The sequence below is a fragment of the Alexandromys fortis genome, unplaced genomic scaffold (genome assembly GCF_014885135.2).
Source record: "Alexandromys fortis isolate MF-2015 unplaced genomic scaffold, M_Fortis_MF-2015_v1.1 scaffold_30, whole genome shotgun sequence".
Taxonomy (NCBI): Eukaryota; Metazoa; Chordata; class Mammalia; order Rodentia; family Cricetidae; genus Alexandromys; species Alexandromys fortis.
Window position 1 is genome coordinate 11,938,571 of NW_026067922.1, and position 13,823 is coordinate 11,952,393.

The following is a 13,823-nucleotide window of genomic DNA, read 5'->3' on the forward strand; positions in this document are numbered from 1 at the left end:
GTGGTGGCGATGGTGGTGGCGGTGATGGTGGTGGTGATAGTGGTGGGGATGGTGGTGGTGGTGGTGGTGATGGTGGTGGCGGTGGTGATGTGGTGGTGATGGTGATGGTGACCACAATGATGATGGTGGTGGTGGAGGTGGTGGTGATGGTGGTGGTGATGGTGACCACAACAATGATGGTAGTGGTGGTGGTGGGTGGTGGTGGTGGTGACCACAACGATAATGGTGGTGGTGGTGGTGGTGATGGTGGTGGTGGTGGTGATGGTGGTGATGGTGGTGATGGTGGTGATGACAGTGGGTATAATAACTCTGATGACTGTTGTGATGGTAGTAATGATAACGGTGGGTCTGATGGTGGCGGTAGGTGGTGGTAACAACTATGAGCAGTGATGGTAATGTCTGGTGGTGATGACAGTGATGACCCTAGTGACATGGTTTTCCTAGAAAGCCAGTAACTTCCCCAGACAAGCTATGGGAGGGAGCTACTGGTACAAGGAGCCCCTATATTGCGGGGTCCCCTACTGAGAGGCCCTGAACCCCTCACCTGTGCTTTTATTTCATCTGCCCCATTCTCACTGATATCTCCAAACTCCAGGATCTCACCTGACAGTGGGGTCAGGGGACTATCAGGCCATACTATGTCAGATTCAGCAAGAGAATAGCATTGGGAACAGAGGATAGCGAGTCTTTGTCTAAGACTCCAGGATGAAGGCCAGAGTTATGACATGGCTGTCTCCCAGACGGGCTAGCTTCTAACTTCACTAGCTGAAAATGCCAAGGCAGCAGCTACAGGTCACATACCGTACCTGGAAGCCATGGCTGTGCCCCTATCCAGGCTGTGCCACCAAGCACACGACCCACACAGACACTGTGGAGGGGTTTTTAACAAACAACATCTCTACCCAGCTACACTTGGGCAAGGGGTGGGGGAAACACCCGCTTGGGCCCCAGGCTAGACAGCATCTATTTTTTTTATTTATTTAAAGTTATGTTCATTGTGTTTTTGGCTGCATGTATGTGTTCAGGGTGTCAGATCTTAAGAGTTACAGGCAGCGTGAGATGCCATGTGGGTGTTGGGCATCGAACTCAGTCCTCTGGATGAGCAGTCAGTGCTCCTAACTGCTGAGCCACCTCTCCAGCCCAGGACAGCATCTATTAACAATAGTAATAGTAAACAAACAAATGAAAAACAACCCTGCATGGTGCTGGAAATGACCGATCTTTAAGAGGTTCTCAGTTCCCTCCAAAAATTACGTACAGGGAAGCAAATGGGAAGGGAGGGAGTGACAGGGAGGGGTGAGGGTGTGAGGGGCACAGAGGGGTGAGGACTGCCATTGGTTCTGCTTCCAGGCAGCACCACCCTTTGCAGACAGAAAGCAGAGCGCAGAGCATTCCCTCACTGAGGAGGAGCATGGTATGTCATGAGCACACCGCTCTGGTCTGAGTGTGAGCACTGCAAGCCAACCTCCTCGGCCTGAAAACACAACAGCACAGGCTTTCCTGGACTCCCGGGCAAGGGGCAGGAGGCCCAGCCTCATTGAGCATGAGAAGCAACTTGCAGAGTCATCTGGAATATTGGAAGCCCCAATATTAGCGACCCTGTAGATGCAAGAGGAAACCCAAGAAGGGGGATTTCAGAAGCCACGAGATCAAGAAGACCCAAAATGGTCTTCCAAACTCCAAACCCAGACATTCCCAGCTCCCTTCCAGTAGCCTTTACACACACACACACACACACACACACACACACACACACACACACACGTACACGTCATTCTCTTCAACATGAATTTGGAAGAAAAATATCAAATGGCACAGAGGTGCTGCCATTCAAGGAGGCTTAAACAGCGACAGTGGCCACAGACTTGCCACCTTTCTTCTGAAGGTCCAGGTGGGCCCAGAACCCTCCCAGACAATACATCAGAGAGCACACGCTGTGGCTGGGCCAGAGGTCCCTGTCTTATCCCAAGCTGTTTTACAAATGGAAGGAAACAAGACATCCTCATGGTCTACCATGAGAGTTGCCTGTATCAATGGGAAAGCAGCAGCCTGGGACCTGACAGTGTGTCTGGAGGTCTCAGGTCTGAGCACTGCTCGCATGGGTGTCTGTGCCAATTCATGCCCGGTCAAACAGGGCACCTTCCTCCGCTGGCTTCCTTAGTACCCGCAAGTGCAAGGAGAGTGTTCCTTCTGAAATGTGGAAAGCATTGGAGCACACCTCGATACTCCAGCACTCCCCCACCCAAGGATGCCCACCCTTGCCACTTACATCCCAAGAGAACTCTCTACATGGCCACAGTCCAGCTACTGCTGCCAGCTGGACCAGACATGGAGGCAAACGAAGACACGTCATGTACCACTCATGCCCCGGAAGGTGCTACCTTAGCTTAGGAAATGATGATGAGTCCGTGCAAGAAGACGGCCCAGGCCAGGTCATACCAGGCACATAGTGACAACCAAAGCAGGGCACAAGGCCTGGCTTAGCTCCGGGTCTTCACCTTTCGGGACACAGACAGTCTGAGGCTCTTTATTTTGCCCTGGGCCTCTTCAGCTCTTATCTCTAAGAGACGGGTTTGATGCCATTTGCTTCCCAGGTTCTTCATGAAGGAGACGGTAATTGCAGCAAGGCCCCCACAGCATCTCAGGCACATATACCCTGTACGCCAAATTCCAACACTCCGCTGTGCACTCTTCTACTAGATATTAGATGAAGGAACTAGGATGTCCTCGGAGTCCATCTTAGGGACCAGGACTATGCCAGGTACAGGCCAGGGAAGCCAATAAGAGAGCTCGCCATGTAGAAATGAGATGCACAAGCGCCTGGTTCAAGTCACTTCTACCTGGTAGACTCCAAAATGACCCTGAGGAAGAGCTCCCTTGGTTCAAACCTAGGAAGAGAAAGGAGGGAGAAAAGGAAAAGCAAGGGAATCTGGTGACAAGAGGCTGTGTGGATGGAGCTTGGGCCGGGGAGTCACTGCCCATGGGCATGAAGTCTCACTCGGAAGAGACTCAGGAGCCCTCGCCAGATGATGGTGGTGGTTATGTAACTGTAGACTGAGAGAAATATCATTGAGCTGTACACTTAAAAGGGCCATAACTTTATGTGAGTTATAGTACAGCATTGCAGAGGTAGGAATCTCGTAGTTAGAGAACTCTGGAGGATAGAGAGAGGATAGCAACCATCCGGCCCCTCTACTCTCCCCACATCTCCCACTTAGAAGGCATCCCCACCACCCCCCCCCCAGAAGCTCCCTTGCTCCTATCCTAGGCAGAGGCTCTCCTACTTGGGTCCCTTGACCTCCAAAGGCTTTTTGATGACTTGCCCATCCCATTCTCAGGTTAAGCCTTCCCAGACCCTGACTGGAAGAGGCTTGCAGGAGGCATGGGAAATAGCACTTACTCTGTAAGAGGACAAACCTGATTGGGGGAGCGAGATGCCCGAATGTGCACCCCTACATAGAGCTGCTTGTGGCAATGCCATAGCGAGAGCACCAGAAGGCACGGTACAAGGGAGGAGGTGGCTCTGGCTGAGGGGAAGAGGCAGGCATTCCAGATTCACTTTGAAGATTCACCAAGAGCAATGAGGGACAGAAAAGAGCCCTCGTCCCTACCTGAGACACAGAGCTTCCACAGCTGAGGAGAAAAGATTGTCTAGTCGTGATAGGTAGAAGATGTGGGCTCAACACAGTTTTGGACCAGCTGGGATGGGAATCATGAACCCTATATCCTATCCCGGAAGATGGAACCAGGGCTGCAGCCAAGGGATTGACATAGATGTGTGTCACCTACCAGCTTAGGGGATTCGGAGTAGCCTATGCTACTCTTACTGAGGGACTCAGCCTTGGCTGAGGCAGACTTAAGAGCAAGGAAGGGTTTCAACAGAGACCCGAGGATACTGAAGCAAAATCCATGAAGGCTGTGCAAGTTAAACTCCCCTACCCCCTGACCCAGGCCTTCTTCCATTTTAAATTTAATTGGCAATCCTGGGGGGTGGAGCCTAGAGCCTCAGGCACGGCAGGGAAGAGCTTTACCACAGAGCTACAGCCCCACTCCCTTTCTTCCTTTTCTTTAGGATCATGGGAATCTTCACGGAGCTGTGGTAACCAGTCTAGTCAGAGGCCCCTTGCCGGCTCCTGGAGAAGACTGCGGAATGGAAGGAGGTAGAGCTGAACTGGCACCTCCACCTCCAGGCTCCTGGCTGCTTGCCAACTTAGGCTGCACCCAAAACACCACAAAGAAACAAATACGGTACCAGGAAAGCAGAACCACTAGGCTGGCGAGCATTGCGACAGGGTCATTAAGGTAAAGGAAAAGGGCTCCCAGCAGTGCCGCCTCCTACCCTCAGGCTGGCGGGAGACAGTGAGCAGGGAAAGCCTGGGAGAAGAGAGGGTTCAGTTAGTCATGGTTCATAAATGCTGAGGTGTAAAGCTTTGCCTTGGAAATTCATTTTTATGTGAACCAACATGGTCAAGGTAAGGCTTTCTAACGTGTGTGTGTTAGTGTGTGTGTAATTTCTTTAAGCTCACGCCTTGCTCATCGGCACTGAAGAAACGTCTTACCTGTCAAACTATATTGATTATCTGAAGTTATATATAACAACCTGCCCCACTAGTAGGTGGTTTTGAAGTGAACGTTGTTCTCCTCTTACGTAGAACAAGGGACACTAAGGGATTAGCCCCTCAGCCCATCCTGATACCTCCATATGCAATTACATCCTCCACAGATTAAGAACCCAACCTAAAAGGATCTCACTACAAGAACGATGTGAGAATTAAAGACACACAGACACCCCAAAGTAGCCCCAAACGACTGTAGGTTTGAGCGGGAGGGGGGCAAAGCAGAGCACAATTAAAAGCTCCAAGTGTCGGCTCATCCTAACTCCAAATGGGCCCTCCCTTCCCCAGCTCGATTACATCAGATCCTGACAAACTCCAAAGACATACATAATCCCCATCAAGCCTGGGCCAGCAACTCATAAACTGAAAGCATCCATCACACCAAACAAGCCTGGCTTGGGACCCAGTACAAACCAGATCCTAACCTAGGTAAAGAACCAAGCTGCCAAATAGCTTAACCTTCAATCCCAAGGAAACACTGGGGCTCCCTGGAACGTCCTGGGATTATCATTGGATTACAGGTACACCCAGAGTCCCACCATTTATCAGGGGCAATACAGAGTCTGAGAGGAAGTTTGAGAGGAAGCCACAGAAAGCATCCTGCTGCCTAGCCAGTATGGAACTGGATGTGGATCCTGAGTGCTGAGTTCAAAAAGACTAAGAAAAACAGGTCTACCACCTAACAAAAGAAAACAGTGTCTCTGGGTAAAGATGGAGCTAACCTAGCAAGAGGCTCTGGACCTATTCCTTCTTCCTCCATGGGAATTTCTAATTCTGCACAGCCTTGTGGTCAGAGATGGGACTGGGTCCACGTCTAAAACAGTTCCTTCAAGTTCTCTCATTCTGTCTCTGTCTCTGTCTCTGTCTCTGTCTCTCTCTCTCTCTCTCTCTCTCTCTCTCTCTCTCTCTCTCTCTCTCTCTCTCTCTCTCTCTCTCTCTCTCTCTCTCTCTCTCTCTCTCCCTCTCTCTGTCTCTCTCTGTCTCCACACTGTTGGTCATAAGTAAGCATCTAGCCAGAGTTTGGGCAAGCCCTTGTTCATCTGGGTTGTCCACCTGCTCCGATCTCTCACAAGCCAACAGCCTCCAGACATCCATTCTCAAAGACATGGCTTCTGACCTGTTAAGACACACTGACAGCTATGTTTCACCTAGGAAACACTGTAAAAGCAGGGCTCAAAGGAATCCACGTTAGGCAGTGGCACTACATCCTGAGAGACAGGGAAAGGCACAGCCCCTGGGCCTTCCCATTGGCACATTATCCAATAAAACCTCAAGAGCTCCGTAATTACAGGCGCTTTCAAAAGTGAAACAGAAATAGATCGAAGGCCAAAATACTGGTTTGCTTGAGACAAAGGGCTGGCTTTAACCAGGAAAGCAAAACAAAACAAGGCAGCTTTTGGGTCTGTCTTTTGAGCTGAGAAAGTCAGACTGATTTTTTAAAAATGATTATTAAATCTGATTTGGGGGAGATAAGATTCCAGTCAAAAGCCATTTTCTCTTCAGGATATAAAATCATTTGCTAAGGCTCAGAGCAGGTGGCTTTCTAAAGTCCCCGACATCAAATCAGGATGATAAACCAGCTTGACATCCCTGGATGGCCATCATCCCAAAGACCTCAGGGCTCTGGAGACAAACCAAAGGACCCAAACCAGAGGTTTCTGTTCCCGTGTCTCAGTGCCTGCTAGGTCTTCCAGCTTCTGCGAGAGCACCTAGGAGCACCGTACAAGGGCAGGTGGCAGGCATCCCCAGCCCAGCCCAGTCCCCACCAGAGCTCCGTTTTGAGAGTCCCTGACACCAAAAGGTTCTGTTCCTCCCTTGCTAAAAGGATGTTTTTAAACTGGGAAGGGTCATAAGAAGAACAAGGCAGCGAAGGAAAGCCATCAAGGGACTTGGCAGGGCCGCGGCAGCAGCCCCACACGCCACTGGCCACTCGGGCTGGCGAAGAGCAAATGTTGGAGTGCAGCGGGCTGAGTCGAGAACAGCATGCATATCCAGGGCAGTGCGTTGGTTTTTTTTTAACCAGGTTTTAATACTATTAAATATATCTTTTTCTTTTCTTTTTTTAATCAAGGAGTGGAACTGGAAGGAGGGGCGCCTCGCGGACCTCGGCCTCCTGCATCGGGATGACTGCATGGGAGCAGAGGCAGGTGGGGCTTGGGGGTGGGGGGGGCGGTGTCTAACAGGGTTTGGAGTCCTGGCAAATACCCTCCTCTTGGGGGATGGGGGGACTTGGTAGTGGCTTGGAGAACAGAGGGTGGCCTCCCCAATGACCAGGCGGGGAGGAAGGCTCCAGGAACCATTGACTGCGTGTCTACGGAGACCGCCACTTTCACACAGCGACACGAATTCCAAGAGCGACATCCCTCCAGGCACTTGTTGAACAAAAGGGCTCCCGAGTCTGTAGTCGCAGGCTTTTGGAACCCTTCGCAGACGCTGGGTGGTGCCTGGCACGGCGGGCTTCCACACCCGCGAAGGCCGCGCCACGCAGCCCGCGGTAAGGACAGAAGGCAGCGCACCCAGCCGCCTAAACTTTCTCCAATCTCCCAGGCTTTCACCGTCAAGTTAGAGCCAGGAAGGAGGCACAAACCACAGCAGAGGAGGAAATGAGAGCGTCATCCACAATATAGACAAAACAAATTTCTTTTTAAAGAGATGAGAATCCAGTGAAGAGCACCTACTGTGTGCAAGAACTGCACATAGTGCGTTCTCAGCTCCATAAAGACAGCTCCAGAGGGACCGTACCCATAAGATAGAGACGCCAACTGCGACCCAAGAAGGTGGCGTGTCTGGCTCAGGTCTCAGGGCTGGTAACGGCAAGGCCAGGGTTGGGTTGATCTTTCCCACTGTCCCAGAGCTGATCACTACCGCGTGGGTCCCCATCCCTTTTAGAAGCCCACAAGCGTCCCACGTGGACCCTGTGGGTCTCCCCCCACCCCCGTGGGGAAGGATTAATTCCCGCTACCCATGAGGCAGGCACTGTGCAGGTCGGGTCCTAACCATACCATCATGTTCCTGAGCTGCGCACTACGCCGAGAGACAACAACCGGGGGCTCAGCTAGCGGGGGGCCTGACCGCCCACGCCCACCCCTCCACTCCTACGCTGCGCACAGCGGCTCCCCCTCCATACTTGCCCTGCACTAGTCCCCACCGGCAACTGCACCCCGACACACAATTTCACAAACGCAGTCTGAAAAGTGTACATCCCACCGAGCACACCGATCCCCACGAGGACACGCCATTCTAGAGCCACGCCATGGTCCGCGTCAAGTCCAACACGCAGAGAAACAGGCACCATCAGCACCGGTGCGCACACACCCGCGCACTCACACAGCTGGGTCGCAACGAGCAGTTGCACACACGCTCCCTCCACGCAGCCCCGCGGCCCCACAGTAGCCCCTTTCCTACCGGCTCCGGCACTGGACGCGGTCCGCCGGCTTCTCGAGACCAAGTTCAGCAGCGGCTGAGGCCAGGGAAGTGACTGGGAGCTCGGGCGTCCGTGCGCCCGCAGCCGCTGCGTCGGCCCTGCGACCTTCGCCGCTCGAAGAGACAAAAGGATCCGCCGGCTCAGGAGGGAGCGAGGTGTGGGCGACCGCCGCCGATCCGCAGGTCCACCACCCGCAGCCGCCGCCAGCCCGGGAAGGAAGGGACGAGAAGGCGGGACCCGGAGGCGGAGGCCGGGGCGGGGCACACGGCGGGGGCGGACTCTCAAGTTTCCTAAGGATCCGCCCCCCACGCCGCAACCACGCCCCCAGACTTAGCCCCTCCCCGGCTGCAGTCCGACCACGCCCCCGTCCTGTGACACACCCACTGCTGGACCCTCGTTTCGCGACCCCTGCTTCTTACCACCCTGACCGCTCGCAGATTCCCGACTGGGTGTCAGTCCCACGGGACTCTGGTGCAGGGGAGGGGCCGAGCGCTGGTCCCACCTCCCTCACCCTTGGCCTCTGGCCTGCGGGTGTGGGAGAGGCCGAGAGGCGGCGCCCGGAGGGGCCGGCTTTACTCCAGCGCCCCCCGCCCCCACAGTTCTTGGCAGGAAGTGCGGCCCTGGTGGCCAGGGAAGTGGAAAAGAGGCCTGAGTCGCCCTAGGCACCCCAGCACCTTCTGGGCCGCCCGCCAGGCCCTCCTCCCTCCCTCTCCACGCCAGTCCCGTGTGCACCTATCACCCACCTTCCCGCGCCTTGTTAAAGAGAAGAGCCTGGCCTGGAGGCAGAAAGACCTGGATTCCCGTTGAAGTTCTCCCAACTCATTCAATCGTCTTGCCAAGAAAACCCTTAGATTCATTCTCTCAGTCTCAGTTTCCCCACCTATAAAACAGACAGTGAGGAGGGCCAGGATCCTTCTTGGGGGCTTTGCCTCCCTTGACATTCAGTGTGGTTTCAGTTTCCTGGTGAGGAGGGGGGCTTGGTTGACATCTCCCATACTAGGGACAGCTGGCCTTCTGGATGCCAGGGAGGGGCACGGTAGCTCCTTCATCAACTCCCGGCATACCCTGGCAGATCGCACCTGCCATGCCCACCCACTGCAAACATCCCAGAAGACAGGTAACCACAGAAACAGTTTATATGAGGAGCTGGGCGAGCCTGTTGTGCAGAGACAAAACTGTCTCTCTGGCGTCTCTAGGGAAAAACTCAAATCCCTCCTTCAAATCCTCCTCCACAAAAACATGCGAGTGAACTCCTACTATACAGGAGGCTGCCAGGGGAACCGGTAGTAGAGCGGCTAGGAGGGTGGAGGGCAGCCCCAGGGCCTCCTCCATTCCTTCCAGCTTCTAGTGCGGCAGGGCAAAGCTAAACCCAGAAGACGCAAGGGGATGATGGCTGCGAGGGTTACAGGGCACCTGTCCAATGATGCTAGCGGGCTAGTCATGGTCCCTCGGACCATGACGACTTCCTACCCAATAAAGGCCCAATCGAAGGTCATTCTGTCCCTTTCCAACTGCACAGGTATGTCAGGTTACAGGTAAGAAGCCCTCGGCAGCCTCACCCCAGCAAGTGGACAACAGAGGCAGAGGGCTTCAGAGATCCAGTCGGTCCAGCAGGTTGCTTTGTACTATGGTCACTCATCCACTTCCAGGTTGCAGTTCAGCCTGGAAGAGGGAGCCCCCGCTCAGACATTCAGAAACCGTCTAGCTTCTCTCTAGCGATGTCAGCAAACCCTCCAGCTACCACCAGCCTGCAACATCCTTTAAGATGACGCCAAGAGGGCAGCAGCAGCACTTCAGGGAGGTCTTTGGAGTGCCAGGCCTGGCAGTAGTTTAGCCCAGTTATCTCTGCTTACGCTCACGTCCAGAATTAGTCATATGGACCTACTTGGTTGTGAGGGACTCTGGGAGTTACGATTTTCTTGGATGCCCAGTCAAACAACACACACACACATACACAGAGTAAATAAATTTAATGTTAAGATTAAATAAAAAGCTAACTTATATAGTACTTTAAGGAACATGAGTGTAGCCGGTTGGTGGTGGCTCATTCATGTCTTTAATCCCAGCATTCTGGAGGCAGAGGCAGGCAGATCTCTGTGAGTTCAAAGTCAGCCTATTCTACAGAATGAGTTCCAGAACAGCCAGGGCTTTTATACAGAGAAACCTTGTCTTGAAAAACAAAAGGCAAAAAAGGAGGAGGAGGAGGAGGAGAAGAAGAAGAAGAAGAAGAAGAAGAAGAAGAAGAAGAAGAAGAAGAAGAAGAAGAAGAAGAAGAAGAAGGAGGAAAAGAAAAGAAACTTGGTTGTAGCTATGTATAGTGGGGCCTGCCTTCAAGCCCAGCACTTGGCCAGTCTAGTCTATACCTATCACCCCTCCTTGGTCTTGACGCTAGGGCCCCAGAACCTACTCATGGCTTTAAGGAGGTCTTACCCCTGCATCTTTGGGACTCCTCTGTCCTACCTTGGATGCTGAGGCACCAGGACAGAGGGGCGGGACCTTTAGGACTTAAGACATACCTCATGAGGTGTCTGGAAGACATAACGATTCCCTCCCTTACCTCTTCTTAGCCACCATCCTCCCACCCCTGCTTTGACAGGCCTGAAACATTCTCTGCAGTCACCCCAACTGACCCAGGATCGAGGTTTCCAGCATCCCTTTATTATTTTTATTTTTTACATTTATTTATTTGTGTGTGTATGTGTGGGTGTACATGTGCCAGGACATGTGTGTGTGGACATCAGAGGGCAGCTTGCAGAAGCCGGTTCTTTCATTCTACCACGTGGGTTCCAGGATTTTAACTCAGATCATCAAGTCTGGCAGAAAAGCTCCTTTGCCCACTGTGACATCTTGCTCCCCCTCCTGCTCTTAGTTCCTAAATGTGGATGGATATTGATGCTTTTAAACAGTTGGTGTACACACAGGGCCTACAGCGTGGTAGGTATCCAGGAAATGATAGGCGCATTTCTCTCCTCTTCATTGGCCTCTTCCTCCAGGCCCACTGTGTCCTCCTCCATCAGCCTGACCACGCAGCACATATATAGAAAACCAACATGTCAGTTAGGAGGCCCGGGACCAGCCCCAGCTGTACCATGTTTGGTCAGTGTTACAGGATAAGACTCTGATGGCTTTGAGATTACTCCACCATCAGGCAGGTTTGATGAGAGGCAGGTCGGCTCAGACACACTAAGGAGTGGGAAATGGCTCCATAAACCATGAAGTGTACTTCAGCCACTGCAAATGTTGATCTTGGAGCACTCACTCCACGGTCACCAAGTTGGGTTTACAGGTCTGTGCTACTGTGGATTTTGACAGCTGGCTGGAGGGAGAGTCCCCAGCCTGTCAGGATCCGCCCACAGAAATCAGAAGCCCCGACTCGAGGCTCTGCTCTGTGCTTTGCGTTGATGGCTTTTCCTTGTCTGAAAATGAGAGCTAGCCCAGGATCTGTGTGACATCAGATCCCTCGGGGAGAAGTTAAACTCCAAAGTTAAATACAAACAATGGCCCTGACCACTGTTCCGAACCAGTGTAAACTGGGAAGGACCTGCCTGCCCCCCCACTCCACCCCTTGTTCTCAGTGTAGTCTCTATTCCAGGAAATTGAGCTGCTGGTGCCCTGAGACCTTAGTGCATGCCTCACACAGGGATCAGGGGTTTTTTGGTTTGGGTTTTCTCTTTCTTTTTTAAAACTTATTTTATATGTATGGCTGTTTGGCCTGAATATATGTCTGTGCTCCACGTGCACGCCAGTGCTCCTTGGAGGCCAGGAGAGGGTGTCAGATCCCTAGGAAATGGAGTCACGGACAGTTGTGAGCAACTATGTAGGTACTGGGAATCAAATCTTCTGCAGGAGTAGCTAGGACTCTTAACCACTGAGCCATCTTTCCAGCAAGCACCCGCACCCAATTTTTTGGAGGGGTTGTTTGTTTTTGTTTGTTTTGAAAGAATATTTCACTGTGGAGTCCTAGCTGGCTTGGAACTCTCTATGTGGGCCAGGCTGGCCTAGAACTCACAGAGCTCTGCCTGCTTCTGCCTCCTGAGCGCTGGAATTATAGGTGCACACCACCACTTGCCAGTGAGCCAGAGACTGATCCAGCAAGTATCCACGGAAGACAGAATCCCTCCACGGTTTCTACTTCAAGCTTCTACTTGAGTTCCTGCCATGACATCCCTCAGTGGACTGTAACACGGAAGTATAACTAAATAAGCCTTTTTCTTCCCTAAGCTGTTTTTGGTTAGAATATTTTATCACAGCAACAGAGAAAGCAAACTAAAACATGTGGGATCTAGGGATGTGAATTCAGGTGTTCGTGCTTGTCCGGTAATTGCATTAAACCACAGAGCCATCTCCCTGAAACCTGAAATCAATTTTAATGGTGCATTTTACTTAATCCTGTACGTATGTGAAAAATCAATGTAAGAATCATGAATGAGGTATTTTTTATTCTCGTTCCACATTAACTTTGAAATTGAGTGTGTTTGGATTGACTACAACCCCAGTGCTCAATCAATAACCATATGTGCTTGCGGTTGTCTCCATGGACATCAAGACAGTGCAGATGCAATGCAATGAATGCCAGGCCTTAGCGCCCAGGAGCATCCCTTGAGAGCCTGTTAGGATGCCGACTGCCGGGCCACAGGCCCAGAGTTTTTAGTGGAGCAAGCTTGGGGCACTGCCTGAGAGAGGGCATTTCTGACGAGTGTCTAGAGCAATGGTTCTCAACTTTCCTACCGCTGCAGCTCCTCATGTTGTGGGTGACACCCCCCCCCAACCTTGCTACTTCATAACTGTAATTTTGCGATTGTTCTGAATCGTGATACAAATATCTGACAAGCAGGATATCTGATAGGTGATCTCCTGTGGGACTGCAACCCACAGGTTGGGAACCACTGCTCTAGTTGATGCTGATGCTGCAGGTCCAGGGACTACACTCTAAGAACCGCCTGCCACCTCTTCCTCCAAGGCAAGTAGTAAATGCACTTTCTAGTTTCCATATGGAAGAGCAGCGTCATCACTACAAAGCGATAGTAATCAAGCCAGTGTGGTTCTAGTGTCAAAATTACCATCTGGATGGACAGATTAAACTGAAAGTCCAGAAATAAACCCTGGCACATTGTCAAGTGACTTTTGTCATGACTATAAAGATAATTCAATGGGAGAAAGAACAGTGTATTCAACAAATGCTGCTGGGACACCTGGAAGACCAGGTGTGTGTGTGTGTGTGTGTGTGTGTGTGTGTGTGTGTGTGTGTGTGTGCTGTAATTTCAGCACCCAGGAGAAGCAGGTGAACCAGAGGTTCAAAGTCATCCTCAGTTACACAGCAAGTTCTAGGCAAGCCTGGGTCACATGAGACCTGTCTCAAAAATAAATCTAGCAAACAAACAAACAAACAGAAAAAGAATAAATTTAGGTCTCTACCTCATATCCTATACAAAAAGTAACTCAAACTAGATCAATAACTTATAAAACTCATAGAAAAAAATTTTAAGTGTTCATGACTTGAAATTGAAGGATGATATCTTTTTATATAAATGACCAATAAGCAAATGAAAAAAAAAACTTTGACCCCATGGCACATCGGGAAACATAAATCAGAGGCTTGGCTACGTAAGGAGTTTGAGGCCAACCTGGACTACATGAGATTTGTCTCAAAAGAAAACCAAAACACAAGCAAATAATAATAAAAAATAAGTAAGTAGTATAATTTAAATTTTTAAGACTTCGAAGAACATAAAGGCGAATTCTCTGTCCCTCCCAGTACGGCTAGGATCATAAAGATAAGGACC

The 13,823-nt window shown here is 51.3% G+C and overlaps 1 protein-coding gene across 1 annotated transcript in view; it reads right to left on the bottom strand.

The window, feature by feature from the left end:
* The window catches only part of Hpcal1 (hippocalcin like 1), a 102,558-nt gene extending 94,256 nt beyond the window's left edge, over positions 1–8,302 (bottom strand). Inside the window, exon 1 of the mRNA XM_050141906.1 lies at positions 8,022–8,302. The gene's annotated coding sequence lies outside the window, so the exon portion shown is untranslated. The remainder of the gene's footprint in view (positions 1–8,021) is intronic.
* Positions 8,303–13,823: the final 5,521 nt, after the last annotated feature.